At 41.1% G+C, this 22,768-nt stretch overlaps 5 non-coding genes and 41 pseudogenes across 5 annotated transcripts; all 46 read left to right on the forward strand.

The window, feature by feature from the left end:
- Positions 1–126: 126 nt before the first annotated feature.
- LOC139067000 (5S ribosomal RNA) lies at positions 127–245 on the forward strand (annotated as a pseudogene).
- A 356-nt stretch (positions 246–601) lies between these two features.
- On the forward strand, positions 602–720 carry LOC139066952 (5S ribosomal RNA; annotated as a pseudogene).
- Positions 721–1,073: 353 nt separating this feature from the next.
- Positions 1,074–1,192, forward strand: LOC139067672 (5S ribosomal RNA; annotated as a pseudogene).
- A 353-nt stretch (positions 1,193–1,545) lies between these two features.
- On the forward strand, positions 1,546–1,664 carry LOC139066594 (5S ribosomal RNA). Its single transcript, XR_011519497.1, has one exon. It is a non-coding gene; the product is annotated as a 5S ribosomal RNA (ribosomal RNA).
- Positions 1,665–2,020: 356 nt separating this feature from the next.
- Positions 2,021–2,139, forward strand: LOC139066494 (5S ribosomal RNA). The gene has a single exon (XR_011519394.1). It is a non-coding gene; the product is annotated as a 5S ribosomal RNA (ribosomal RNA).
- Positions 2,140–2,761: 622 nt separating this feature from the next.
- On the forward strand, positions 2,762–2,880 carry LOC139067440 (5S ribosomal RNA; annotated as a pseudogene).
- Positions 2,881–3,233: 353 nt separating this feature from the next.
- Positions 3,234–3,342, forward strand: LOC139068057 (5S ribosomal RNA; annotated as a pseudogene).
- A 353-nt stretch (positions 3,343–3,695) lies between these two features.
- On the forward strand, positions 3,696–3,814 carry LOC139067001 (5S ribosomal RNA; annotated as a pseudogene).
- A 357-nt stretch (positions 3,815–4,171) lies between these two features.
- On the forward strand, positions 4,172–4,290 carry LOC139067799 (5S ribosomal RNA; annotated as a pseudogene).
- Positions 4,291–4,643: 353 nt separating this feature from the next.
- LOC139066870 (5S ribosomal RNA) lies at positions 4,644–4,762 on the forward strand (annotated as a pseudogene).
- A 353-nt stretch (positions 4,763–5,115) lies between these two features.
- On the forward strand, positions 5,116–5,234 carry LOC139066596 (5S ribosomal RNA). The gene has a single exon (XR_011519499.1). It is a non-coding gene; the product is annotated as a 5S ribosomal RNA (ribosomal RNA).
- Positions 5,235–5,590: 356 nt separating this feature from the next.
- On the forward strand, positions 5,591–5,709 carry LOC139066725 (5S ribosomal RNA; annotated as a pseudogene).
- A 622-nt stretch (positions 5,710–6,331) lies between these two features.
- On the forward strand, positions 6,332–6,450 carry LOC139067441 (5S ribosomal RNA; annotated as a pseudogene).
- A 353-nt stretch (positions 6,451–6,803) lies between these two features.
- Positions 6,804–6,912, forward strand: LOC139068140 (5S ribosomal RNA; annotated as a pseudogene).
- Positions 6,913–7,265: 353 nt separating this feature from the next.
- On the forward strand, positions 7,266–7,384 carry LOC139066601 (5S ribosomal RNA). The gene has a single exon (XR_011519504.1). It is a non-coding gene; the product is annotated as a 5S ribosomal RNA (ribosomal RNA).
- A 356-nt stretch (positions 7,385–7,740) lies between these two features.
- Positions 7,741–7,859, forward strand: LOC139067800 (5S ribosomal RNA; annotated as a pseudogene).
- Positions 7,860–8,212: 353 nt separating this feature from the next.
- Positions 8,213–8,331, forward strand: LOC139066871 (5S ribosomal RNA; annotated as a pseudogene).
- A 353-nt stretch (positions 8,332–8,684) lies between these two features.
- LOC139067107 (5S ribosomal RNA) lies at positions 8,685–8,804 on the forward strand (annotated as a pseudogene).
- A 353-nt stretch (positions 8,805–9,157) lies between these two features.
- On the forward strand, positions 9,158–9,276 carry LOC139067137 (5S ribosomal RNA; annotated as a pseudogene).
- A 355-nt stretch (positions 9,277–9,631) lies between these two features.
- Positions 9,632–9,751, forward strand: LOC139067481 (5S ribosomal RNA; annotated as a pseudogene).
- A 354-nt stretch (positions 9,752–10,105) lies between these two features.
- Positions 10,106–10,224, forward strand: LOC139067251 (5S ribosomal RNA; annotated as a pseudogene).
- A 353-nt stretch (positions 10,225–10,577) lies between these two features.
- LOC139066942 (5S ribosomal RNA) lies at positions 10,578–10,696 on the forward strand (annotated as a pseudogene).
- A 355-nt stretch (positions 10,697–11,051) lies between these two features.
- Positions 11,052–11,170, forward strand: LOC139067915 (5S ribosomal RNA; annotated as a pseudogene).
- Positions 11,171–11,524: 354 nt separating this feature from the next.
- LOC139066721 (5S ribosomal RNA) lies at positions 11,525–11,643 on the forward strand (annotated as a pseudogene).
- A 355-nt stretch (positions 11,644–11,998) lies between these two features.
- On the forward strand, positions 11,999–12,117 carry LOC139066794 (5S ribosomal RNA; annotated as a pseudogene).
- A 354-nt stretch (positions 12,118–12,471) lies between these two features.
- Positions 12,472–12,590, forward strand: LOC139067466 (5S ribosomal RNA; annotated as a pseudogene).
- A 354-nt stretch (positions 12,591–12,944) lies between these two features.
- Positions 12,945–13,063, forward strand: LOC139067258 (5S ribosomal RNA; annotated as a pseudogene).
- Positions 13,064–13,416: 353 nt separating this feature from the next.
- Positions 13,417–13,535, forward strand: LOC139067719 (5S ribosomal RNA; annotated as a pseudogene).
- A 353-nt stretch (positions 13,536–13,888) lies between these two features.
- On the forward strand, positions 13,889–14,007 carry LOC139067916 (5S ribosomal RNA; annotated as a pseudogene).
- A 354-nt stretch (positions 14,008–14,361) lies between these two features.
- LOC139067467 (5S ribosomal RNA) lies at positions 14,362–14,480 on the forward strand (annotated as a pseudogene).
- A 351-nt stretch (positions 14,481–14,831) lies between these two features.
- LOC139067112 (5S ribosomal RNA) lies at positions 14,832–14,950 on the forward strand (annotated as a pseudogene).
- A 354-nt stretch (positions 14,951–15,304) lies between these two features.
- LOC139067259 (5S ribosomal RNA) lies at positions 15,305–15,423 on the forward strand (annotated as a pseudogene).
- Positions 15,424–15,776: 353 nt separating this feature from the next.
- LOC139067780 (5S ribosomal RNA) lies at positions 15,777–15,895 on the forward strand (annotated as a pseudogene).
- Positions 15,896–16,248: 353 nt separating this feature from the next.
- On the forward strand, positions 16,249–16,367 carry LOC139067917 (5S ribosomal RNA; annotated as a pseudogene).
- Positions 16,368–16,721: 354 nt separating this feature from the next.
- On the forward strand, positions 16,722–16,840 carry LOC139067275 (5S ribosomal RNA; annotated as a pseudogene).
- Positions 16,841–17,193: 353 nt separating this feature from the next.
- LOC139067468 (5S ribosomal RNA) lies at positions 17,194–17,312 on the forward strand (annotated as a pseudogene).
- A 351-nt stretch (positions 17,313–17,663) lies between these two features.
- Positions 17,664–17,782, forward strand: LOC139067113 (5S ribosomal RNA; annotated as a pseudogene).
- A 354-nt stretch (positions 17,783–18,136) lies between these two features.
- On the forward strand, positions 18,137–18,255 carry LOC139067260 (5S ribosomal RNA; annotated as a pseudogene).
- A 353-nt stretch (positions 18,256–18,608) lies between these two features.
- Positions 18,609–18,727, forward strand: LOC139067433 (5S ribosomal RNA; annotated as a pseudogene).
- A 353-nt stretch (positions 18,728–19,080) lies between these two features.
- Positions 19,081–19,200, forward strand: LOC139067776 (5S ribosomal RNA; annotated as a pseudogene).
- Positions 19,201–19,553: 353 nt separating this feature from the next.
- LOC139066640 (5S ribosomal RNA) lies at positions 19,554–19,672 on the forward strand. The gene has a single exon (XR_011519544.1). It is a non-coding gene; the product is annotated as a 5S ribosomal RNA (ribosomal RNA).
- Positions 19,673–20,469: 797 nt separating this feature from the next.
- LOC139066889 (5S ribosomal RNA) lies at positions 20,470–20,588 on the forward strand (annotated as a pseudogene).
- Positions 20,589–20,943: 355 nt separating this feature from the next.
- LOC139067469 (5S ribosomal RNA) lies at positions 20,944–21,062 on the forward strand (annotated as a pseudogene).
- Positions 21,063–21,413: 351 nt separating this feature from the next.
- LOC139067114 (5S ribosomal RNA) lies at positions 21,414–21,532 on the forward strand (annotated as a pseudogene).
- Positions 21,533–21,886: 354 nt separating this feature from the next.
- On the forward strand, positions 21,887–22,005 carry LOC139067261 (5S ribosomal RNA; annotated as a pseudogene).
- Positions 22,006–22,358: 353 nt separating this feature from the next.
- Positions 22,359–22,477, forward strand: LOC139067289 (5S ribosomal RNA; annotated as a pseudogene).
- The last annotated feature ends 291 nt before the right edge of the window (positions 22,478–22,768 follow it).

Raw genomic sequence — 22,768 nt, forward strand, 5'->3', positions numbered from 1 at the left:
AAGACAACTGTTTAACTTAGCCTTTTACCTCCATATGCAAGAATCTAGTCTTTGCAGTGGGCGACACAATCATACTTTGACATATACACAAGGGATTTTTCAGAGATTTTTCAAGATTTTCCCATCGCTTACGGCCATACCACACTGAAAAAGCCCGATCCTGTCTGATCTCGGAATCAATCCAGGGTTGGGCCTGGTCAGTACCTGTATGGGAGACCTCTTGGGAATACCAGGTGCTGTAAGCTTTTTCACTAATTTGTTATAAAATACAGTTTTTTTTTCACTTCACCACAGCTATGAACAGCTTCGTCATTGAATAATTTTAATGCCAGGTGTTCCACACGAACTGCACACACTTGTTGGTAATAAACCTCCTTTGATTTGTCCCTAGCAATAATGTCTCAGTGCTGGCATTTTAGAGACAAGAAATGGGGTGGGAGCCGATTGTTACTTGAAAAAAGAGCAACAGTGACGAAGACAACTGTTTAACTTAGCCTTTTACCTCCATATGCAAGAATCTAGTCTTTGCAGTGGGCGACAACAATCATACTTTGACAAATACACAAGGGATTTTTCAGAGATTTTTCAAGGGTTTACCAGTGCTTACGGCCATACCACCCTGAAAAAGCCCGATCCCGTCTGATCTCAGAATCAATCCAGGGTTGGGCCTGGTCAGTACCTGTATGGGAGACTTCTTGGGAATACCAGGTGCTGTAAGCTTTTTCACTAATTTGTTATAAAATACAGTTTTTTTCACTTCACCACAGCTTTGAACAGCTTCGTCATTGAATAATTTTAAAGCCAGGTGTTCCACACGAACTGCACACACTTGTTGGTAATAAACCTCCTTTGATTTGTCCCTAGCAATAATGTCTCAGTGCTGGAATTTTAGAGACAAGAAATGGGGTGGGAGCCGATTGTTACTCGAAAAAAGAGCAACAGTGATGAAGACAACTGTTTAACTTAGTCTTTTACCTCTATATGAAAGAATCTAGTCTTTGCAGTGGGTGACACAATCATACCTTGACAAATACACAAGAGATTTTTCAGAGATGTTTCAAGAATTTTCCTTCGCTTACAGCCATACCACCCTGAAAAAGCCCAATCCCGCCTGATCTCAGAAGTAATCCAGGGTTGGGCCTGGTCAGTACCTGTATGGGAGACCTCTTGGGAATACCAGGTGCTGTAAGCTTTTTCACTAATTTGTTAGAAAATACAGTTTTTTTCACTTCACCACATCTTTGAACAGCTTCGTCATTGAATAATTTTAAAGCCAGGTGTTTCACACGAACTGCACACACTTGTTGGTAATAAACCTCCTTTGATTTGTCACTAGCAATAATGTCTCAGTGCTGGTTTTAGAGACAAGAAATGGGATGGGAGCCAATTGTTAGAGTCTACAGAAGAGCAACAATGATGCAGAAAACTGTTTAACTTAGCCTTTTACCTCCATATGCAAGAATCTAGTCTTTCCAGTGGGCGACATAATCATACTTTGACAAATACACAAGGGATTTTTCAGAGATTTTTCAAGGTTTTTCCATCGCTTACGGCCATACCACCCTGAAAAAGCCCGATCCCGTCTGATCTCGGAATCAATCCAGGGTTGGGCCTGGTCAGTACCTGTATAGGAGACCTCTTGGGAATACCAGGTGCTGTAAGCTTTTTCACTAATTTGTTATAAAATACAGTTTTTTTTCACTTCACCACATCTTTGAACAGCTTCGTCATTGAATAATTTTAAAGCCAGGTGTTCCACACGAACTGCACACACTTGTTGGTAATAAAACTCCTTTGATTTGTCCCTAGCAATAATGTCTAAGTGCTGGCATTTTAGAGACAAGAAATGGGGTGGGAGCCAATTGTTAGAGTCTAAAGAAGAGCAACAATGATGAAGACAACTGTTTAACTTAGCCTTTTACCTTTATATGCAAGAATCTAGTCTTTGCAGTGGGCGACACAATCATACCTTGACAAATACACAAGGAATTTTTCAGAGATTTTTCAAGGTTTTTCCTTCGCTTACAGCCATACCACCCTGAAAAAGCCCGATCCCCTCTGATCTCGGAATCAATCCAGGGTTGGGCCTGGTCAGTACCTGTATGGGAGACCTCTTGGGAATACCAGGTGCTGTAAGCTTTTTCACTAATTTGTTATAAAATACAGTTTTTTTCACTTCACCACATCTTTGAACAGCTTCGTCATTGAATAATTTTAAAGCCAGGTGTTCCACACGAACTGCACACACTTGTTGGTAATAAACCTCCTTTGATTTGTCCCTAGCAATAATGTCTCAGTGCTGGCATTTTAGAGACAAGAAATGGGGTGGGAGCCGATTGTTACTCGAAAAAAGAGCGACAGTGATGAAGACAACTGTTTAACTTAGCCTTTTACCTCCAGATGCAAGAATCTAGTCTTTGCAGTGGGCGACACAATCATACTTTGACATATACACAAGGGATTTTTCAGAGATTTTTCAAGGTGTGTCCATCGCTTATGGCCATACCACCCTGAAAAAACCCGATAAACCTCCTTTGATTTGTCCCTAGCAAAAAATGTCTCAGTGCTGGCATTTTAGAGACAAGAAATGGGGTGGGAGCCAATTGTTAGAGTCTAGAGAAGAGCAACAATGATGAAGACAACTGTTTAACTTAGCCTTTTACCTCTATAGGCAAAAATCTAGTCTTTGCAGTGGGCGACGCAATCATACCTTGACAAATACACAAGGGATTTTTCAGAGATTTTTCAAGGTTTTTCCTGCGCTTACAGCCATACCACCCTGAAAAAGCCCGGTCCCGTCTGATCTCGGAAGCAATCCAGGGTTGGGCCTGGTCAGTACCTGTATGTGAGACCTCTTGGGAATACCAGGTGCTGTAAGCATTTTCACTAATTTGTTATAAAATACAGTTTTTTTCACTTCACCACATCTTTAAAAAGCTTCGTCATTGAATAATTTTAAAGCCAGGTGTTCCACACGAACTGCACACACTTGTTGGTAATAAACCTCCTTTGAATTGTCCCTAGCAATAATGTCTCAGTGCTGGCATTTTAGAGACAAGAAATGGGGTGGGAGCCGATTGTTACTCGAAAAAAGAGCAACAGTGATGAAGACAACTGTTTAACTTAGCCTTTTACCTCCATATGCAAGAATCTAGTCTTTGCAGTGGGCGACACAATCATACCTTGACAAATACACAAGGGATTTTTCTGAGATTTTTCAAGGTTTTTCCTTCGCTTACGGCCATACCACCCTGAAAAAGCCTGATCTCGGAAGCAATCCAGGGTTGGGCCTGGTCAGTACCTGTATGGGAGACCTCTTGGGAATACCAGGTGCTGTAAGCTTTTTCACTAATTTGTTATAAAATACAGTTTTTTTCACTTCACCACAGCTTTGAACAGCTTCGTCCTTGAATAATTTTAAAGCCAGGTGTTCCACACGAACTGCACACACTTGATGGTAATAAACCTCCTTTGATTTGTCCCTAGCAATAATGTCTCAGTGCTGGCATTTTAGAGACAAGAAATGGGGTGGGAGCCGATTGTTACTCGAAAAAAGAGCAACAGTGATGAAGACAACTGTTTAACTTAGCCTTTTACCTCCATATGCAAGAATCTAGTCTTTGCAGTGGGCGACACAATCATACTTTGACATATACACAAGGGATTTTTCAGAGATTTTTCAAGATTTTCCCATCGCTTACGGCCATACCACACTGAAAAAGCCCGATCCTGTCTGATCTCGGAATCAATCCAGGGTTGGGCCTGGTCAGTACCTGTATGGGAGACCTCTTGGGAATACCAGGTGCTGTAAGCTTTTTCACTAATTTGTTATAAAATACAGTTTTTTTTTCACTTCACCACAGCTATGAACAGCTTCGTCATTGAATAATTTTAATGCCAGGTGTTCCACACGAACTGCACACACTTGTTGGTAATAAACCTCCTTTGATTCATCCCTAGCAATAATGTCTCAGTGCTGGCATTTTAGAGACAAGAAATGGGGTGGGAGCCAATTGTTAGAGTCTAAAGAAGAGCAACAATGATGAAGACAACTGTTTAACTTAGCCCTTTACCTCTATATGCAAGAATCTAGTCTTTGCAGTGGGCGACACAATCATACCTTGACAAATACACAAGGGATTTTTCAGAGATTTTTCGTTGTTTTTCCTTCTCTTACAGCCATACCACCCTGAAAAAGCCCGATCCCCTCTGATCTCGGAATCAATCCAGGGTTGGGCCTGGTCAGTACCTGTATGTGAGACCTCTTGGGAATACCAGATGCTGTAAGCTTTTTCACTAATTTGTTATAAAATACAGTTTTTTTCACTTCACCACATCTTTGAACAGCTTCGTCATTGAATAATTTTAAAGCCAGGTGTTCCACACGAACTGCACACACTTGTTGGTAATAAACCTAGTTTGATTTGTCCCTAAAAATAATGTCTCAGTGCTGGCATTTTAGAGACAAGAAATGGAGTGGGAGCCGATTGTTACTCGAAAAAAGAGCAACAGTGATGAAGACAACTGTTTAACTTAGCCTTTTACCTCCATATGCAAGAATCTAGTCTTTGCAGTGGGCGACACAATCATACTTTGACAAATACACAAGGGATTTTTCAGAGATTTTTCAAGGTTTTTCCATTGCTTACAGCCATACCACCCTGAAAAAGCCAGATCCCGTCTGATCTCGGAAGCAATCCAGGGTTGGGCCTGGTCAGTACCTGTATGGGAGACCTCTTGGGAATACCAGGTGCTGTAAGCTTTTTCACTAATTTGTTAGAAAATACAGTTTTTTTCACTTCACCACATCTTTGAACAGCTTCGTCATTGAATAATTTTAAAGCCAGGTGTTTCACACGAACTGCACACACTTGTTGGTAATAAACCTCCTTTGATTTGTCACTAGCAATAATGTCTCAGTGCTGGTTTTAGAGACAAGAAATGGGATGGGAGCCAATTGTTAGAGTCTACAGAAGAGCAACAATGATGCAGAAAACTGTTTAACTTAGCCTTTTACCTCCATATGCAAGAATCTAGTCTTTCCAGTGGGCGACATAATCATACTTTGACAAATACACAAGGGATTTTTCAGAGATTTTTCAAGGTTTTTCCATCGCTTACGGCCATACCACCCTGAAAAAGCCCGATCCCGTCTGATCTCGGAATCAATCCAGGGTTGGGCCTGGTCAGTACCTGTATAGGAGACCTCTTGGGAATACCAGGTGCTGTAAGCTTTTTCACTAATTTGTTATAAAATACAGTTTTTTTTCACTTCACCACATCTTTGAACAGCTTCGTCATTGAATAATTTTAAAGCCAGGTGTTCCACACGAACTGCACACACTTGTTGGTAATAAAACTCCTTTGATTTGTCCCTAGCAATAATGTCTAAGTGCTGGCATTTTAGAGACAAGAAATGGGGTGGGAGCCAATTGTTAGAGTCTAAAGAAGAGCAACAATGATGAAGACAACTGTTTAACTTAGCCTTTTACCTTTATATGCAAGAATCTAGTCTTTGCAGTGGGCGACACAATCATACCTTGACAAATACACAAGGAATTTTTCAGAGATTTTTCAAGGTTTTTCCTTCGCTTACAGCCATACCACCCTGAAAAAGCCCGATCCCCTCTGATCTCGGAATCAATCCAGGGTTGGGCCTGGTCAGTACCTGTATGGGAGACCTCTTGGGAATACTAGGTGCTGTAAGCTTTTTCACTAATTTGTTATAAAATACAGTTTTTTTCACTTCACCACATCTTTGAACAGCTTCGTCATTGAATAATTTTAAAGCCAGGTGTTCCACACGAACTGCACACACTTGTTGGTAATAAACCTCCTTTGATTTGTCCCTAGCAATAATGTCTCAGTGCTGGCATTTTAGAGACAAGAAATGGGGTGGGAGCCGATTGTTACTCGAAAAAAGAGCGACAGTGATGAAGACAACTGTTTAACTTAGCCTTTTACCTCCAGATGCAAGAATCTAGTCTTTGCAGTGGGCGACACAATCATACTTTGACATATACACAAGGGATTTTTCAGAGATTTTTCAAGGTGTGTCCATCGCTTATGGCCATACCACCCTGAAAAAACCCGATAAACCTCCTTTGATTTGTCCCTAGCAAAAAATGTCTCAGTGCTGGCATTTTAGAGACAAGAAATGGGGTGGGAGCCAATTGTTAGAGTCTAGAGAAGAGCAACAATGATGAAGACAACTGTTTAACTTAGCCTTTTACCTCTATAGGCAAAAATCTAGTCTTTGCAGTGGGCGACGCAATCATACCTTGACAAATACACAAGGGATTTTTCAGAGATTTTTCAAGGTTTTTCCTGCGCTTACAGCCATACCACCCTGAAAAAGCCCGGTCCCGTCTGATCTCGGAAGCAATCCAGGGTTGGGCCTGGTCAGTACCTGTATGTGAGACCTCTTGGGAATACCAGGTGCTGTAAGCATTTTCACTAATTTGTTATAAAATACAGTTTTTTTCACTTCACCACATCTTTAAAAAGCTTCGTCATTGAATAATTTTAAAGCCAGGTGTTCCACACGAACTGCACACACTTGTTGGTAATAAACCTCCTTTGAATTGTCCCTAGCAATAATGTCTCAGTGCTGGCATTTTAGAGACAAGAAATGGGGTGGGAGCCGATTGTTACTCGAAAAAAGAGCAACAGTGATGAAGACAACTGTTTAACTTAGCCTTTTACCTCCATATGCAAGAATCTAGTCTTTGCAGTGGGCGACACAATCATACCTTGACAAATACACAAGGGATTTTTCTGAGATTTTTCAAGGTTTTTCCTTCGCTTACGGCCATACCACCCTGAAAAAGCCTGATCTCGGAAGCAATCCAGGGTTGGGCCTGGTCAGTACCTGTATGGGAGACCTCTTGGGAATACCAGGTGCTCTAAGCTTTTTCACTAATTTGTTATAAAATACAGTTTTTTTCACTTCACCACAGCTTTGAACAGCTTCGTCCTTGAATAATTTTAAAGCCAGGTGTTCCACACGAACTGCACACACTTGATGGTAATAAACCTCCTTTGATTTGTCCCTAGCAATAATGTCTCAGTGCTGGCATTTTAGAGACAAGAAATGGGGTGGGAGCCGATTGTTACTCGAAAAAAGAGCAACAGTGATGAAGACAACTGTTTAACTTAGCCTTTTACCTCCATATGCAAGAATCTAGTCTTTGCAGTGGGCGACACAATCATACTTTGACATATACACAAGGGATTTTTCAGAGATTTTTCAAGATTTTCCCATCGCTTACGGCCATACCACCCTGAAAAAGCCCGATCCTGTCTGATCTCGGAATCAATCCAGGGTTGGGCCTGGTCAGTACCTGTATGGGAGACCTCTTGGGAATACCAGGTGCTGTAAGCTTTTTCACTAATTTGTTATAAAATACAGTTTTTTTTCACTTCACCACAGCTATGAACAGCTTCGTCATTGAATAATTTTAAAGCCAGGTGTTCCACACGAACTGCACACACTTGTTGGTAATAAACCTCCTTTGATTCATCCCTAGCAATAATGTCTCAGTGCTGGCATTTTAGAGACAAGAAATGGGGTGGGAGCCAATTGTTAGAGTCTAAAGAAGAGCAACAATGATGAAGACAACTGTTTAACTTAGCCTTTTACCTCTATATGCAAGAATCTAGTCTTTGCAGTGGGCGACACAATCATACCTTGACAAATACACAAGGGATTTTTCAGAGATTTTTCATTGTTTTTCCTTCTCTTACAGCCATACCACCCTGAAAAAGCCCGATCCCCTCTGATCTCGGAATCAATCCAGGGTTGGGCCTGGTCAGTACCTGTATGTGAGACCTCTTGGGAATACCAGATGCTGTAAGCTTTTTCACTAATTTGTTATAAAATACAGTTTTTTTCACTTCACCACATCTTTGAACAGCTTCGTCATTGAATAATTTTAAAGCCAGGTGTTCCACACGAACTGCACACACTTGTTGGTAATAAACCTAGTTTGATTTGTCCCTAACAATAATGTCTCAGTGCTGGCATTTTAGAGACAAGAAATGGAGTGGGAGCCGATTGTTACTCGAAAAAAGAGCAACAGTGATGAAGACAACTGTTTAACTTAGCCTTTTACCTCCATATGCAAGAATCTAGTCTTTGCAGTGGGCGACACAATCATACTTTGACAAATACACAAGGGATTTTTCAGAGATTTTTCAAGGTTTTTCCATTGCTTACAGCCATACCACCCTGAAAAAGCCAGATCCCGTCTGATCTCGGAAGCAATCCAGGGTTGGGCCTGGTCAGTACCTGTATGGGAGACCTCTTGGGAATACCAGGTGCTGTAAGCTTTTTCACTAATTTGTTATAAAATACAGTTTTTTTCACTTCACCACAGCTTTGAACAGCTTCGTCATTGAATAATTTTAAAGCCAGGTGTTCCACACGAACTGCACACACTTGTTGGAAATAAACCTCCTTTGATTTGTCCCTAGCAATAATGTCTCAGTGCTGGCATTTTAGAGACAAGAAATGGGGTGGGAGCCAATTGTTAGTCTAAAGAAGAGCAACAATGATGAAGACAACTGTTTAACTTAGCCTTTTACCTCTATAGGCAAGAATCTAGCCTTTGCAGTGGGCGACACAATCAAACCTTGACAAAAACAAAAGGGATTTTTCAGAGATTTTTCAAGGTTCTTCCTTCGCTTACGGCCATACCACCCTGACAAAACCCTGATCCCGTCTGATCTCGGAAGCAATCCAGGGTTGGGCCTGGTCAGTACCTGTATGGGAGACCTCTTGGGAATACCAGGTGCTGTAAGCTTTTTCACTAATTTGTTATAAAATACAGTTTTTTTCACTTCACCACAGCTTTGAACAGCTTCGTCATTGAATAATTTTAAAGCCAGGTGTTCCACACGAACTGCACACACTTGTTGGTAATAAACCTCCTTTGATTTGTCCCTAGCAATAATGTCTCAGTGCTGGCATTTTAGAGACAAGAAATGGGGTGGGAGCCGATTGTTACTCGAAAAAAGAGCAACAGTGATGAAGACAACTGTTTAACTTAGCCTTTTACCTCCATATGCAAGAATCTAGTATTTGCAGTGGGCGACACAATCATACTTTGACACATACACAAGTGATTTTTCCGAGATTTTTCAAGGTGTGTTATTTGCTTACGGCCATACCACCCTGAAAAAGCCCGATCCCGTCTGATCTCGGAAGCAATCCAGGGTTGGGCCTGGTCAGTACCTGTATGGGAGACCTCTTGGGAATACCAGGTACTGTAACCTTTTTCAGTAATTTGTTATAAAATACAGTTTTTTTCACTTCACCACAGCTTTCAACAGCTTCGTCATTGAATAATTTTAAAGTCAGGTGTTCCACACGAACTGCACACACTTGTTGGTAATAAACCTCCTTTGATTTGTCCCTAGCAATAATGTCTCAGTGCTGGCATTTTAGAGACAAGAAATGGGGTGGGAGCCAATTGTTAGAGTCTAAAGAAGAGCAACAATGATGAAGACAAATGTTTAACTTAGCCTTTTACCTCTATGTGCAAGAATCTAGTCTTTGCAGTGGGCGACACAATCAAACCTTGACAAATACAAAAGGGATTTTTCAGAGATTTTTCAAGGTTCTTCCTTCGCTTACGGCCATACCACCCTGACAAAACCCCGATCTTGTCTGATCTCGGAAGCAATCCAGGGTTGGGCCTGGTCAGTACCTGTATGGGAGACCTCTTGGGAATACCAGGTGCTGTAAGCTTTTTCACTAATTTGTTATAAAATACAGTTTTTTTTCACTTCACCACAGCTTTGAACAGCTTCGTCATTGAATAATTTTAAAGCCAGGTGTTCCACACGAACTGCACACACTTGTTGGTAATAAACCTCCTTTGATTTGTCCCTAGCAATAATGTCTCAGTGCTGGCATTTTAGAGACAAGAAATGGGGTGGGAGCCGATTGTTACTCGAAAAAAGAGCAACAGTGATGAAGACAACTGTTTAACTTAGCCTTTTACCTCCTTATGCAAGAATCTAGTCTTTGCAGTGGGCGACACAATCATACTTTGACATATACACAAGGGACTTTTCAGAGATTTTTCAAGGTGTGTCCTTCGCTTACGGCCATACCACCATGAAAAAGCCCGATCCCGTCTGATCTCGGAAGCAATCCAGGTTTGGGCCTGGTCAGTACCTGTATGGGAGACCTCTTGGGAATACCAGGTGCTGTAAGCTTTTTCACTAATTTGTTATAAAATACAGTTTTTTTCACTTCACCACATGTTTGAACAGCTTCGTCATTGAATAATTTTAAAGCCAGGTGTTCCACACAAACTGCACACACTTGTTGGTATTAAACCTCCTTTGATTTGTCCCTAGCAATAATGTCTCAGTGCTGGCATTTTAGAGACAAGAAATGGGGTGGGAGACGATTGTTACTCGGAAAAAGAGCAAAAGTGTTGAAGACAACTGTTTAACTTAGCCTTTTACCTCCATATGCAAGAATCTAGTCTTTGCAGTGGGCGACACAATCATACTTTGACATATACACAAGGGATTTTTCAGAGATTTTTCAAGGTGTTTTCTTCACTTACGGCCATACCACCTTGTAAAAGCCCGATCCCGTCTGATCTCGGAAGCAATCCAGGGTTGGGCCTGGTCAGTACCTGTATGGGAGACCTCTTGGGAATACCAGGTGCTGTAAGCTTTTTCATTAATTTGTTATAAAATACAGTTTTTTTCACTTCACCACAGCTTTGAACAGCTTCGTCATTGAATAATTTTAAAGCCAGGTGTTCCACACGAACTGCACACACTTGTTGGTAATAAACCTCCTTTGATTTGTTCCTAGCAATAATGTCTCAGTGCTGGCATTTTAGAGACAAGAAATGGGGTGGGAGCCAATTGTTAGAGTCTAAAGAAGAGCAACAATGATGAAGACAACTGTTTAACTTAGCCTTTTACCTCTATATGCAAGAATCTAGTCTTTGCAGTGGGCGACGCAATCATACCTTGACAAATACACAAGGGATTTTTCAGAGATTTTTCAAGGGTTTTCCTTCGCTTACAGCCATACCACCCTGAAAAAGCCCGATCCCCTCTGATCTCGGAATAAATCCAGGTTTGGGCCTGGTCAGTACCTGTATGGGAGACCTTTTAGGAATACCAGGTGCTGTAACTTTTTTCACTAATTTGTTATAAAATACAGTTTTTTTTCACTTCACCGCATCTTTGAACAGCTTCGTCATTGAATAATTTTAAAGCCAGGTGTTCCACACGAACTGCACACACTTGTTGGTAATAAACCTCCTTTGATTTGTCCCTAGCAATAATGTCTCAGTGCTGGCATTTTAGAGACAAGAAATGGGGTGGGAGCCGATTGTTACTCGAAAAAAGAGCAACAGTGATGAAGACAACTGTTTAACTTAGCCTTTTACCTCTATGTGCAAAAATCTAGTCTTTGCAGTGGGCGACACAATCATACCTTGACAAATACACAAGGGATTTTTCAGAGATTTTTCAAGGTTTTTCCTTCGCTTACGGCCATACCACCCTGAAAAAGCCCGGTCCCGTCTGATCTCGGAAGCAATCCAGGGTTGGGCCTGGTGAGTACCTGTATGGGAGACCTCTTGGGAATACCAGGTGCTGTAAGCTTTTTCACTAATTTGTTATAAAATACAGTTTTTTTCACTTCACCACAGCTTTGAACAGCTTCGTCATTGAATAATTTTAAAGCCAGGTGTTCCACACGAACTGCACACACTTGTTGGTAATAAACCTCCTTTGATTTGTCCCTAGCAATAATGTCTCAGTGCTGGCATTTTAGAGACAAGAAATGGGGTGGGAGCCAATTGTTAGAGTCTAAAGAAGAGCAACAATGATGAAGACAACTGTTTAACTTAGCCTTTTACCTCTATGTGCAAGAATCTAGTCTTTGCAGTGGGCGACACAATCATACCTTGACAAATACACAAGGGATTTTTCAGAGATTTTTCAAGGTTTTTCCTTCGCCTACAGCCATACCACCCTGAAAAAGCCCGATCCCCTCTGATCTCGGAATCAATCCAGGGTTGGGCCTGGTCAGTACCTGTATGGGAGACCTCTTGGGAATACCAGGTGCTGTAAGCTTTTTCACTAATTTGTTATAAAATACAGTTTTTTTTCACTTCACCACATCTTTGAACAGCTTCGTCATTGAATAATTTTAAAGCCAGGTGTTCCACACGAACTGCACACACTTGTTGGTAATAAACCTCCTTTGATTTGCCCCTAGCAATAATGTCTCAGTGCTGGCATTTTAGAGACAAGAAATGGGGTGGGAGCCGATTGTTACTCGAAAAAAGAGCAACAGTGATGAAGACAACTGTTTAACTTAGCCTTTTACCTCCATATGCAAGAATCTAGTCTTTGCAGTGGGCGACACAATCATACTTTGACATATACACAAGGGATTTTTCAGAGATTTTTCAAGGTGTGTTTTTCGCTTACGGCCATACCACCCAGAAAAAGCCCGATCCCGTCTGATCTCGGAAGCAATCCAGGGTTGGGCCTGGTCAATACCTGTATGGGAGACCTATTGGGAATACCAGGTGCTGTAAGCTTTTTCACTAATTTGTTATAAAATGCAGTTTTTTCACTTCACCACATCTTTGAACAGCTTCGTCATTGAATAATTTTAAAGCCAGGTGTTCCACACGAACTGCACACACTTGTTGGTAATAAACCTCCTTTGATTCATCCCTAGCAATAATGTCTCAGTGCTGGCATTTTAGAGACAAGAAGTGGGGTGGGAGCCAATTGTTAGAGTCTAAAGAAGAGCAACAATGATGAAGACAACTGTTTAACTTAGCCTTTTACCTCTATATGCAAGAATCTAGTCTTTGCAGTGGGCGACACAATCATACCTTGACAAATACACAAGGGATTTTTCAGAGATTTTTCATTGTTTTTCCTTCTCTTACAGCCATACCACCCTGAAAAAGCCCGATCCCCTCTGATCTCGGAATCAATCCAGGGTTGGGCCTGGTCAGTACCTGTATGGGAGACCTCTTGGGAATACCAGATGCTGTAAGCTTTTACACTAATTTGTTATAAAATACAGTTTTTTTCACTTCACCACATCTTTGAACAGCTTCGTCATTGAATAATTTTAAAGCCAGGTGTTCCACACGAACTGCACACACTTGTTGGTAATAAACCTAGTTTGATTTGTCCCTAACAATAATGTCTCAGTGCTGACATTTTAGAGACAAGAAATGGAGTGGGAGCCGATTGTTACTCGAAAAAAGAGCAACAGTGATGAAGACAACTGTTTAACTTAGCCTTTTACCTCCATATGCAAGAATCTAGTCTTTGCAGTGGGCGACACAATCATACTTTGACAAATACACAAGGGATTTTTCAGAGATTTTTCAAGGTTTTTCCATTGCTTACAGCCATACCACCCTGAAAAAGCCAGATCCCGTCTGATCTTGGAAGCAATCGAGGGTTGGGCCTGGTCAGTACCTGTATGGGAGACCTCTTGGGAATACCAGGTGCTGTAAGCTTTTTCACTAATTTGTTATAAAATACAGGTTTTTTCACTTCACCACAGCTTTGAACAGCTTCGTCATTGAATAATTTTAAAGCCAGGTGTTCCACACGAACTGCACACACTTGTTGGTAATAAACCTCCTTTGATTTGTCCCTAGCAATAATGTCTCAGTGCTGGCATTTTAGAGACAAGAAATGAGGTGGGAGCCAATTGTTAGTCTAAAGAAGAGCAACAATGATGAAGACAACTGTTTAACTTAGCCTTTTACCTCTATATGCAAGAATCTAGTCTTTGCAGTGGGCGACGCAATCATACCTTGACAAATACACAAGGGATTTTTCAGAGATTTTTCAAGGGTTTTCCTTCGCTTACAGCCATACCACCCTGAAAAAGCCCGATCCCCTCTGATCTCGGAATAAATCCAGGTTTGGGCCTGGTCAGTACCTGTATGGGAGACCTTTTAGGAATACCAGGTGCTGTAACTTTTTTCACTAATTTGTTATAAAATACAGTTTTTTTTCACTTCACCGCATCTTTGAACAGCTTCGTCATTGAATAATTTTAAAGCCAGGTGTTCCACACGAACTGCACACACTTGTTGGTAATAAACCTCCTTTGATTTGCCCCTAGCAATAATGTCTCAGTGCTGGCATTTTAGAGACAAGAAATGGGGTGGGAGCCGATTGTTACTCGAAAAAAGAGCAACAGTGATGAAGACAACTGTTTAACTTAGCCTTTTACCTCCATATGCAAGAATCTAGTCTTTGCAGTGGGCGACACAATCATACTTTGACATATACACAAGGGATTTTTCAGAGATTTTTCAAGGTGTGTTTTTCGCTTACGGCCATACCACCCAGAAAAAGCCCGATCCCGTCTGATCTCGGAAGCAATCCAGGGTTGGGCCTGGTCAATACCTGTATGGGAGACCTATTGGGAATACCAGGTGCTGTAAGCTTTTTCACTAATTTGTTATAAAATACAGTTTTTTTCACTTCAACACATCTTTGAACAGCTTCGTCATTGAATAATTTTAAAGCCAGGTGTTCCACACGAACTGCACACACTTGTTGGTAATAAACCTCCTTTTATTTTTCCCTAGCAATAATGTCTCAGTGCTGGCATTTTAGAGACAAAAAATGGGGTGGGAGCCGATTGTTACTCGAAAAAAGAGCAACAGTGATGAAGACAACTGTAACTTAGCCTTTTACCTCCATATGCAAGAATCTAGTCTTTGCAGTGGGCGACACAATCATACTTTGACTTATACACAAGGGATTTTTCAGAGATTTTTCAAGGTTTTTCCATCGCTTACAGCCATACCACCCTGAAAAAGCCCGATCCCGTCTGATCTTGAAAGCAATCCAGGGTTGGGCCTGGTCAGTACCTGTATGGGAGACCTCTTGGGAATACCAGGTGCTGTAAGCTTTTTCACTAATTTGTTATAAAATACAGTTTTTTCACTTCACCACATCTTTGAACAGCTTCGTCATTGAATAATTTTAAAGCCAGGTGTTCCACACGAACTGCACACACTTGTTGGTAATAAACCTCCTTTGATTCATCCCTAGCAATAATGTCTCAGTGCTGGCATTTTAGAGACAAGAAGTGGGGTGGGAGCCAATTGTTAGAGTCTAAAGAAGAGCAACAATGATGAAGACAACTGTTTAACTTAGCCTTTTACCTCTATATGCAAGAATCTAGTCTTTGCAGTGGGCGACACAATCATACCTTGACAAATACACAAGGGATTTTTCAGAGATTTTTCATTGTTTTTCCTTCTCTTACAGCCATACCACCCTGAAAAAGCCCGATCCCCTCTGATCTCGGAATCAATCCAGGGTTGGGCCTGGTCAGTACCTGTATGGGAGACCTCTTGGGAATACCAGATGCTGTAAGCTTTTACACTAATTTGTTATAAAATACAGTTTTTTTCACTTCACCACATCTTTGAACAGCTTCGTCATTGAATAATTTTAAAGCCAGGTGTTCCACACGAACTGCACACACTTGTTGGTAATAAACCTAGTTTGATTTGTCCCTAACAATAATGTCTCAGTGCTGACATTTTAGAGACAAGAAATGGAGTGGGAGCCGATTGTTACTCGAAAAAAGAGCAACAGTGATGAAGACAACTGTTTAACTTAGCCTTTTACCTCCATATGCAAGAATCTAGTCTTTGCAGTGGGCGACACAATCATACTTTGACAAATACACAAGGGATTTTTCAGAGATTTTTCAAGGTTTTTCCATTGCTTACAGCCATACCACCCTGAAAAAGCCAGATCCCGTCTGATCTCGGAAGCAATCGAGGTTTGGGCCTGGTCAGTACCTGTATGGGAGACCTCTTGGGAATACCAGGTGCTGTAAGCTTTTTCACTAATTTGTTATAAAATACAGGTTTTTTCACTTCACCACAGCTTTGAACAGCTTCGTCATTGAATAATTTTAAAGCCAGGTGTTCCACACGAACTGCACACACTTGTTGGAAATAAACCTCCTTTGATTTGTCCCTAGCAATAATGTCTCAGTGCTGGCATTTTAGAGACAAGAAATGAGGTGGGAGCCAATTGTTAGTCTAAAGAAGAGCAACAATGATGAAGACAACTGTTTAACTTAGCCTTTTACCTCTATATGCAAGAATCTAGTCTTTGCAGTGGGCGACGCAATCATACCTTGACAAATACACAAGGGATTTTTCAGAGATTTTTCAAGGGTTTTCCTTCGCTTACAGCCATACCACCCTGAAAAAGCCCGATCCCCTCTGATCTCGGAATAAATCCAGGTTTGGGCCTGGTCAGTACCTGTATGGGAGACCTTTTAGGAATACCAGGTGCTGTAACTTTTTTCACTAATTTGTTATAAAATACAGTTTTTTTTCACTTCACCGCATCTTTGAACAGCTTCGTCATTGAATAATTTTAAAGCCAGGTGTTCCACACGAACTGCACACACTTGTTGGTAATAAACCTCCTTTGATTTGTCCCTAGCAATAATGTCTCAGTGCTGGCATTTTAGAGACAAGAAATGGGGTGGGAGCCGATTGTTACTCGAAAAAAGAGCAACAGTGATGAAGACAACTGTTTAACTTAGCCTTTTACCTCTATGTGAAAGAATCTAGTCTTTGCAGTGGGCGACACAATCATACCTTGACAAATACACAAGGGATTTTCCAGAGATTTTTCAAGGTTTTTCCTTCGCTTACCGCCATACCACCCTGAAAAAGCCCGGTCCCGTCTGATCTCGGAAGCAATCCAGGGTTGGGCCTGGTGAGTACCTGTATGGGAGACCTCTTGGGAATACCAGGTGCTGTAAGCTTTTTCACTAATTTGTTATAAAATACAGTTTTTTTCACTTCACCACAGCTTTGAACAGCTTCGTCATTGAATAATTTTAAAGCCAGGTGTTCCACACGAACTGCACACACTTGTTGGTAATAAACCTCCTTTGATTTGTCCCTAGCAATAATGTCTCAGTGCTGGCATTTTAGAGACAAGAAATGGGGTGGGAGCCGATTGTTACTCGAAAAAAGAGCAACAGTGATGAAGACAACTGTTTAACTTAGCCTTTTACCTCCATATGCAAGAATCTAGTCTTTGCAGTGGGCGACACAATCATACTTTGACATATACACAAGGGATTTTTCAGAGATTTTTCAAGGTGTGTTTTTCGCTTACGGCCATACCACCCAGAAAAAGCCCGATCCCGTCTGATCTCGGAAGCAATCCAGGGTTGGGCCTGGTCAATACCTGTATGGGAGACCTATTGGGAATACCAGGTGCTGTAAGCTTTTTCACTAATTTGTTATAAAATACAGTTTTTTTCACTTCACCACATCTTTGAACAGCTTCGTCATTGAATAATTTTAAAGCCAGGTGTTCCACACGAACTGCACACACTTGTTGGTAATAAACCTCCTTTTATTTTTCCCTAGCAATAATGTCTCAGTGCTGGCATTTTAGAGACAAAAAATGGGGTGGGAGCCGATTGTTACTCGAAAAAAGAGCAACAGTGATGAAGACAACTGTAACTTAGCCTTTTACCTCCATATGCAAGAATCTAGTCTTTGCAGTGGGCGACACAATCATACTTTGACTTATACACAAGGGATTTTTCAGAGATTTTTCAAGGTTTTTCCATCGCTTACAGCCATACCACCCTGAAAAAGCCCGATCCCGTCTGATCTTGAAAGCAATCCAGGGTTGGGCCTGGTCAGTACCTGTATGGGAGACCTCTTGGGAATACCAGGTGCTGTAAGCTTTTTCACTAATTTGTTATAAAATACAGTTTTTTCACTTCACCACATCTTTGAACAGCTTCGTCATTGAATAATTTTAAAGCCAGGTGTTCCACACGAACTGCACACACTTGTTGGTAATAAACCTCCTTTGATTCATCCCTAGCAATAATGTCTCAGTGCTGGCATTTTAGAGACAAGAAGTGGGGTGGGAGCCAATTGTTAGAGTCTAAAGAAGAGCAACAATGATGAAGACAACTGTTTAACTTAGCCTTTTACCTCTATATGCAAGAATCTAGTCTTTGCAGTGGGCGACACAATCATACCTTGACAAATACACAAGGGATTTTTCAGAGATTTTTCATTGTTTTTCCTTCTCTTACAGCCATACCACCCTGAAAAAGCCCGATCCCCTCTGATCTCGGAATCAATCCAGGGTTGGGCCTGGTCAGTACCTGTATGGGAGACCTCTTGGGAATACCAGATGCTGTAAGCTTTTACACTAATTTGTTATAAAATACAGTTTTTTTCACTTCACCACATCTTTGAACAGCTTCGTCATTGAATAATTTTAAAGCCAGGTGTTCCACACGAACTGCACACACTTGTTGGTAATAAACCTAGTTTGATTTGTCCCTAACAATAATGTCTCAGTGCTGACATTTTAGAGACAAGAAATGGAGTGGGAGCCGATTGTTACTCGAAAAAAGAGCAACAGTGATGAAGACAACTGTTTAACTTAGCCTTTTACCTCCATATGCAAGAATCTAGTCTTTGCAGTGGGCGACACAATCATACTTTGACAAATACACAAGGGATTTTTCAGAGATTTTTCAAGGTTTTTCCATTGCTTACAGCCATACCACCCTGAAAAAGCCAGATCCCGTCTGATCTCGGAAGCAATCGAGGGTTGGGCCTGGTCAGTACCTGTATGGGAGACCTCTTGGGAATACCAGGTGCTGTAAGCTTTTTCACTAATTTGTTATAAAATACAGGTTTTTTCACTTCACCACAGCTTTGAACAGCTTCGTCATTGAATAATTTTAAAGCCAGGTGTTCCACACGAACTGCACACACTTGTTGGAAATAAACCTCCTTTGATTTGTCCCTAGCAATAATGTCTCAGTGCTGGCATTTTAGAGACAAGAAATGAGGTGGGAGCCAATTGTTAGTCTAAAGAAGAGCAACAATGATGAAGACAACTGTTTAACTTAGCCTTTTACCTCTATATGCAAGAATCTAGCCTTTGCAGTGGGCGACACAATCAAACCTTGACAAATACAAAAGGGATTTTTCAGAGATTTTTCAAGGTTCTTCCTTCGCTTACGGCCATACCACCCTGACAAAACCCCGATCCCGTCTGATCTCGGAAGCAATCCAGGGTTGGGCCTGGTCAGTACATGTATGGGAGACCTCTTAGGAATACCAGGTGCTGCAAGCTTTTTCACTAATTTGTTATAAAATACAGTTTTTTTCACTTCACCACAGCTTTGAACAGCTTCGTCATTGAATAATTTTAAAGCCAGGTGTTCCACACGAACTGCACACACTTGTTGGTAATAAACCTCCTTTGATTTGTCCCTAGCAATAATGTCTCAGTGCTGGCATTTTAGAGACAAGAAATGGGGTGGGAGCCGATTGTTACTCGAAAAAAGAGCAACAGTGATGAAGACAACTGTTTAACTTAGCCTTTTACCTCCATATGCAAGAATCTAGTATTTGCAGTGGGCGACACAATCATACTTTGACATATACACAAGTGATTTTTCCGAGATTTTTCAAGGTGTGTTATTCGCTTACGGCCATACCACCCTGAAAAAGCCCGATCCCGTCTGATCTCGGAAGCAATCCAGGGTTGGGCCTGGTCAGTACCTGTATGGGAGACCTCTTGGGAATACCAGGTACTGTAAGCTTTTTCAGTATTTTGTTATAAAATACAGTTTTTTTCACTTCACCACAGCTTTGAACAGCTTCGTCATTGAATAATTTTAAAGCCAGGTGTTCCACACGAACTGCACACACTTGTTGGTAATAAACCTCCTTTTATTTGTCCCTAGCAACAATGTCTCAGTGCTGGCATTTTAGAGACAAGAAATGGTGGGAGCCAATTGTTAGAGTCTAAAGAAGAGCAACAATGATGAAGACAAATGTTTAACTTAGCCTTTTACCTCTATGTGCAAGAATCTAGTCTTTGCAGTGGGCGACACAATCATACCTTGACAAATACACAAGGGATTTTTCAGAGATTTTTCAAGGTTTTTCCTTCGCTTACAGCCATACCACCCTGAAAAAGCCCGATCCCCTCTGATCTCGGAATCAATCCAGGGTAGGGCCTGATACCAGGTGCTGTAAGCTTTTTCACTAATTTGTTATAAAATACAGTTTTTTTCACTTCACCACAGCTTTGAACAGCTTCGTCATTGAATAATTTTAAAGCCAGGTGTTCCACACGAACTGCACACACTTGTTGGTAATAAACCTCCTTTGATTTGTCCCTAGCAATAATGTCTCAGTGCTGGCATTTTAGAGACAAGAAATGGGGTGGGAGCCAATTGTTAGAGTCTAAAGAAGAGCAACAATGATGAAGACAACTGTTTAACTTAGCCTTTTACCTCTATATGCAAGAATCTAGTCTTTGCAGTGGGCGACACAATCATACCTTGACAAATACACAAGGGATTTTTCAGAGATTTTTCAAAATTTTTCCTTCGCTTACGGCCATACCACCCTGAAAAAGCCCGATCCCGTCTGATCTCAGAAGCAATCCAGGGTTGGGCCTGGTGAGTACCTGTATGGGAGACCTCTTGGGAATACCAGGTGCTGTAAGCTTTTTCACTAATTTGTTATAAAATACAGTTTTTTTCACTTCACCACAGCTTTGAACAGCTTCGTCATTGAATAATTTTAAAGCCAGGTGTTCCACACGACCTGCACACACTTGTTGGTAATAAACCTCCTTTGATTTGTCCCTAGCAATAATGTTTCAGTGCTGGCATTTTAGAGACAAGAAATGGGGTGGGAGCCAATTGTTAGAGTCTAAAGAAGAGCAACAGTGATGAAGACAACTGTTTAACTTAGCCTTTTACCTCCATATGCAAGAATCTAGTCTTTGCAGTGGGCGACACAATCATACTTTGACATATACACAAGGGATTTTTCAGAGATTTTTCAAGGTGTGTTTTTCGCTTACGGCCATACCACCCAGAAAAAGCCCGATCCCGTCTGATCTCGGAAGCAATCCAGGGTTGGGCCTGGTCAATACCTGTATGGGAGACCTATTGGGAATACCAGGTGCTGTAAGCTTTTTCACTAATTTGTTATAAAATACAGTTTTTTTCACTTCACCACATCTTTGAACAGCTTCGTCATTGAATAATTTTAAAGCCAGGTGTTCCACACGAACTGCACACACTTGTTGGTAATAAACCTCCTTTTATTTTTCCCTAGCAATAATGTCTCAGTGCTGGCATTTTAGAGACAAAAAATGGGGTGGGAGCCGATTGTTACTCGAAAAAAGAGCAACAGTGATGAAGACAACTGTAACTTAGCCTTTTACCTCCATATGCAAGAATCTAGTCTTTGCAGTGGGCGACACAATCATACTTTGACTTATACACAAGGGATTTTTCAGAGATTTTTCAAGGTTTTTCCATCGCTTACAGCCATACCACCCTGAAAAAGCCCGATCCCGTCTGATCTTGAAAGCAATCCAGGGTTGGGCCTGGTCAGTACCTGTATGGGAGACCTCTTGGGAATACCAGGTGCTGTAAGCTTTTTCACTAATTTGTTATAAAATACAGTTTTTTCACTTCACCACATCTTTGAACAGCTTCGTCATTGAATAATTTTAAAGCCAGGTGTTCCACACGAACTGCACACACTTGTTGGTAATAAACCTCCTTTGATTCATCCCTAGCAATAATGTCTCAGTGCTGGCATTTTAGAGACAAGAAGTGGGGTGGGAGCCAATTGTTAGAGTCTAAAGAAGAGCAACAATGATGAAGACAACTGTTTAACTTAGCCTTTTACCTCTATATGCAAGAATCTAGTCTTTGCAGTGGGCGACACAATCATACCTTGACAAATACACAAGGGATTTTTCAGAGATTTTTCATTGTTTTTCCTTCTCTTACAGCCATACCACCCTGAAAAAGCCCGATCCCCTCTGATCTCGGAATCAATCCAGGGTTGGGCCTGGTCAGTACCTGTATGGGAGACCTCTTGGGAATACCAGATGCTGTAAGCTTTTACACTAATTTGTTATAAAATACAGTTTTTTTCACTTCACCACATCTTTGAACAGCTTCGTCATTGAATAATTTTAAAGCCAGGTGTTCCACACGAACTGCACACACTTGTTGGTAATAAACCTAGTTTGATTTGTCCCTAACAATAATGTCTCAGTGCTGACATTTTAGAGACAAGAAATGGAGTGGGAGCCGATTGTTACTCGAAAAAAGAGCAACAGTGATGAAGACAACTGTTTAACTTAGCCTTTTACCTCCATATGCAAGAATCTAGTCTTTGCAGTGGGCGACACAATCATACTTTGACAAATACACAAGGGATTTTTCAGAGATTTTTCAAGGTTTTTCCATTGCTTACAGCCATACCACCCTGAAAAAGCCAGATCCCATCTGATCTCGGAAGCAATCGAGGGTTGGGCCTGGTCAGTACCTGTATGGGAGACCTCTTGGGAATACCAGGTGCTGTAAGCTTTTTCACTAATTTGTTATAAAATACAGGTTTTTTCACTTCACCACAGCTTTGAACAGCTTCGTCATTGAATAATTTTAAAGCCAGGTGTTCCACACGAACTGCACACACTTGTTGGAAATAAACCTCCTTTGATTTGTCCCTAGCAATAATGTCTCAGTGCTGGCATTTTAGAGACAAGAAATGAGGTGGGAGCCAATTGTTAGTCTAAAGAAGAGCAACAATGATGAAGACAACTGTTTAACTTAGCCTTTTACCTCTATATGCAAGAATCTAGCCTTTGCAGTGGGCGA

This window comes from Nothobranchius furzeri, chromosome 2 (genome assembly GCF_043380555.1).
Source record: "Nothobranchius furzeri strain GRZ-AD chromosome 2, NfurGRZ-RIMD1, whole genome shotgun sequence".
Classification (NCBI taxonomy): domain Eukaryota; kingdom Metazoa; phylum Chordata; class Actinopteri; order Cyprinodontiformes; family Nothobranchiidae; genus Nothobranchius; species Nothobranchius furzeri.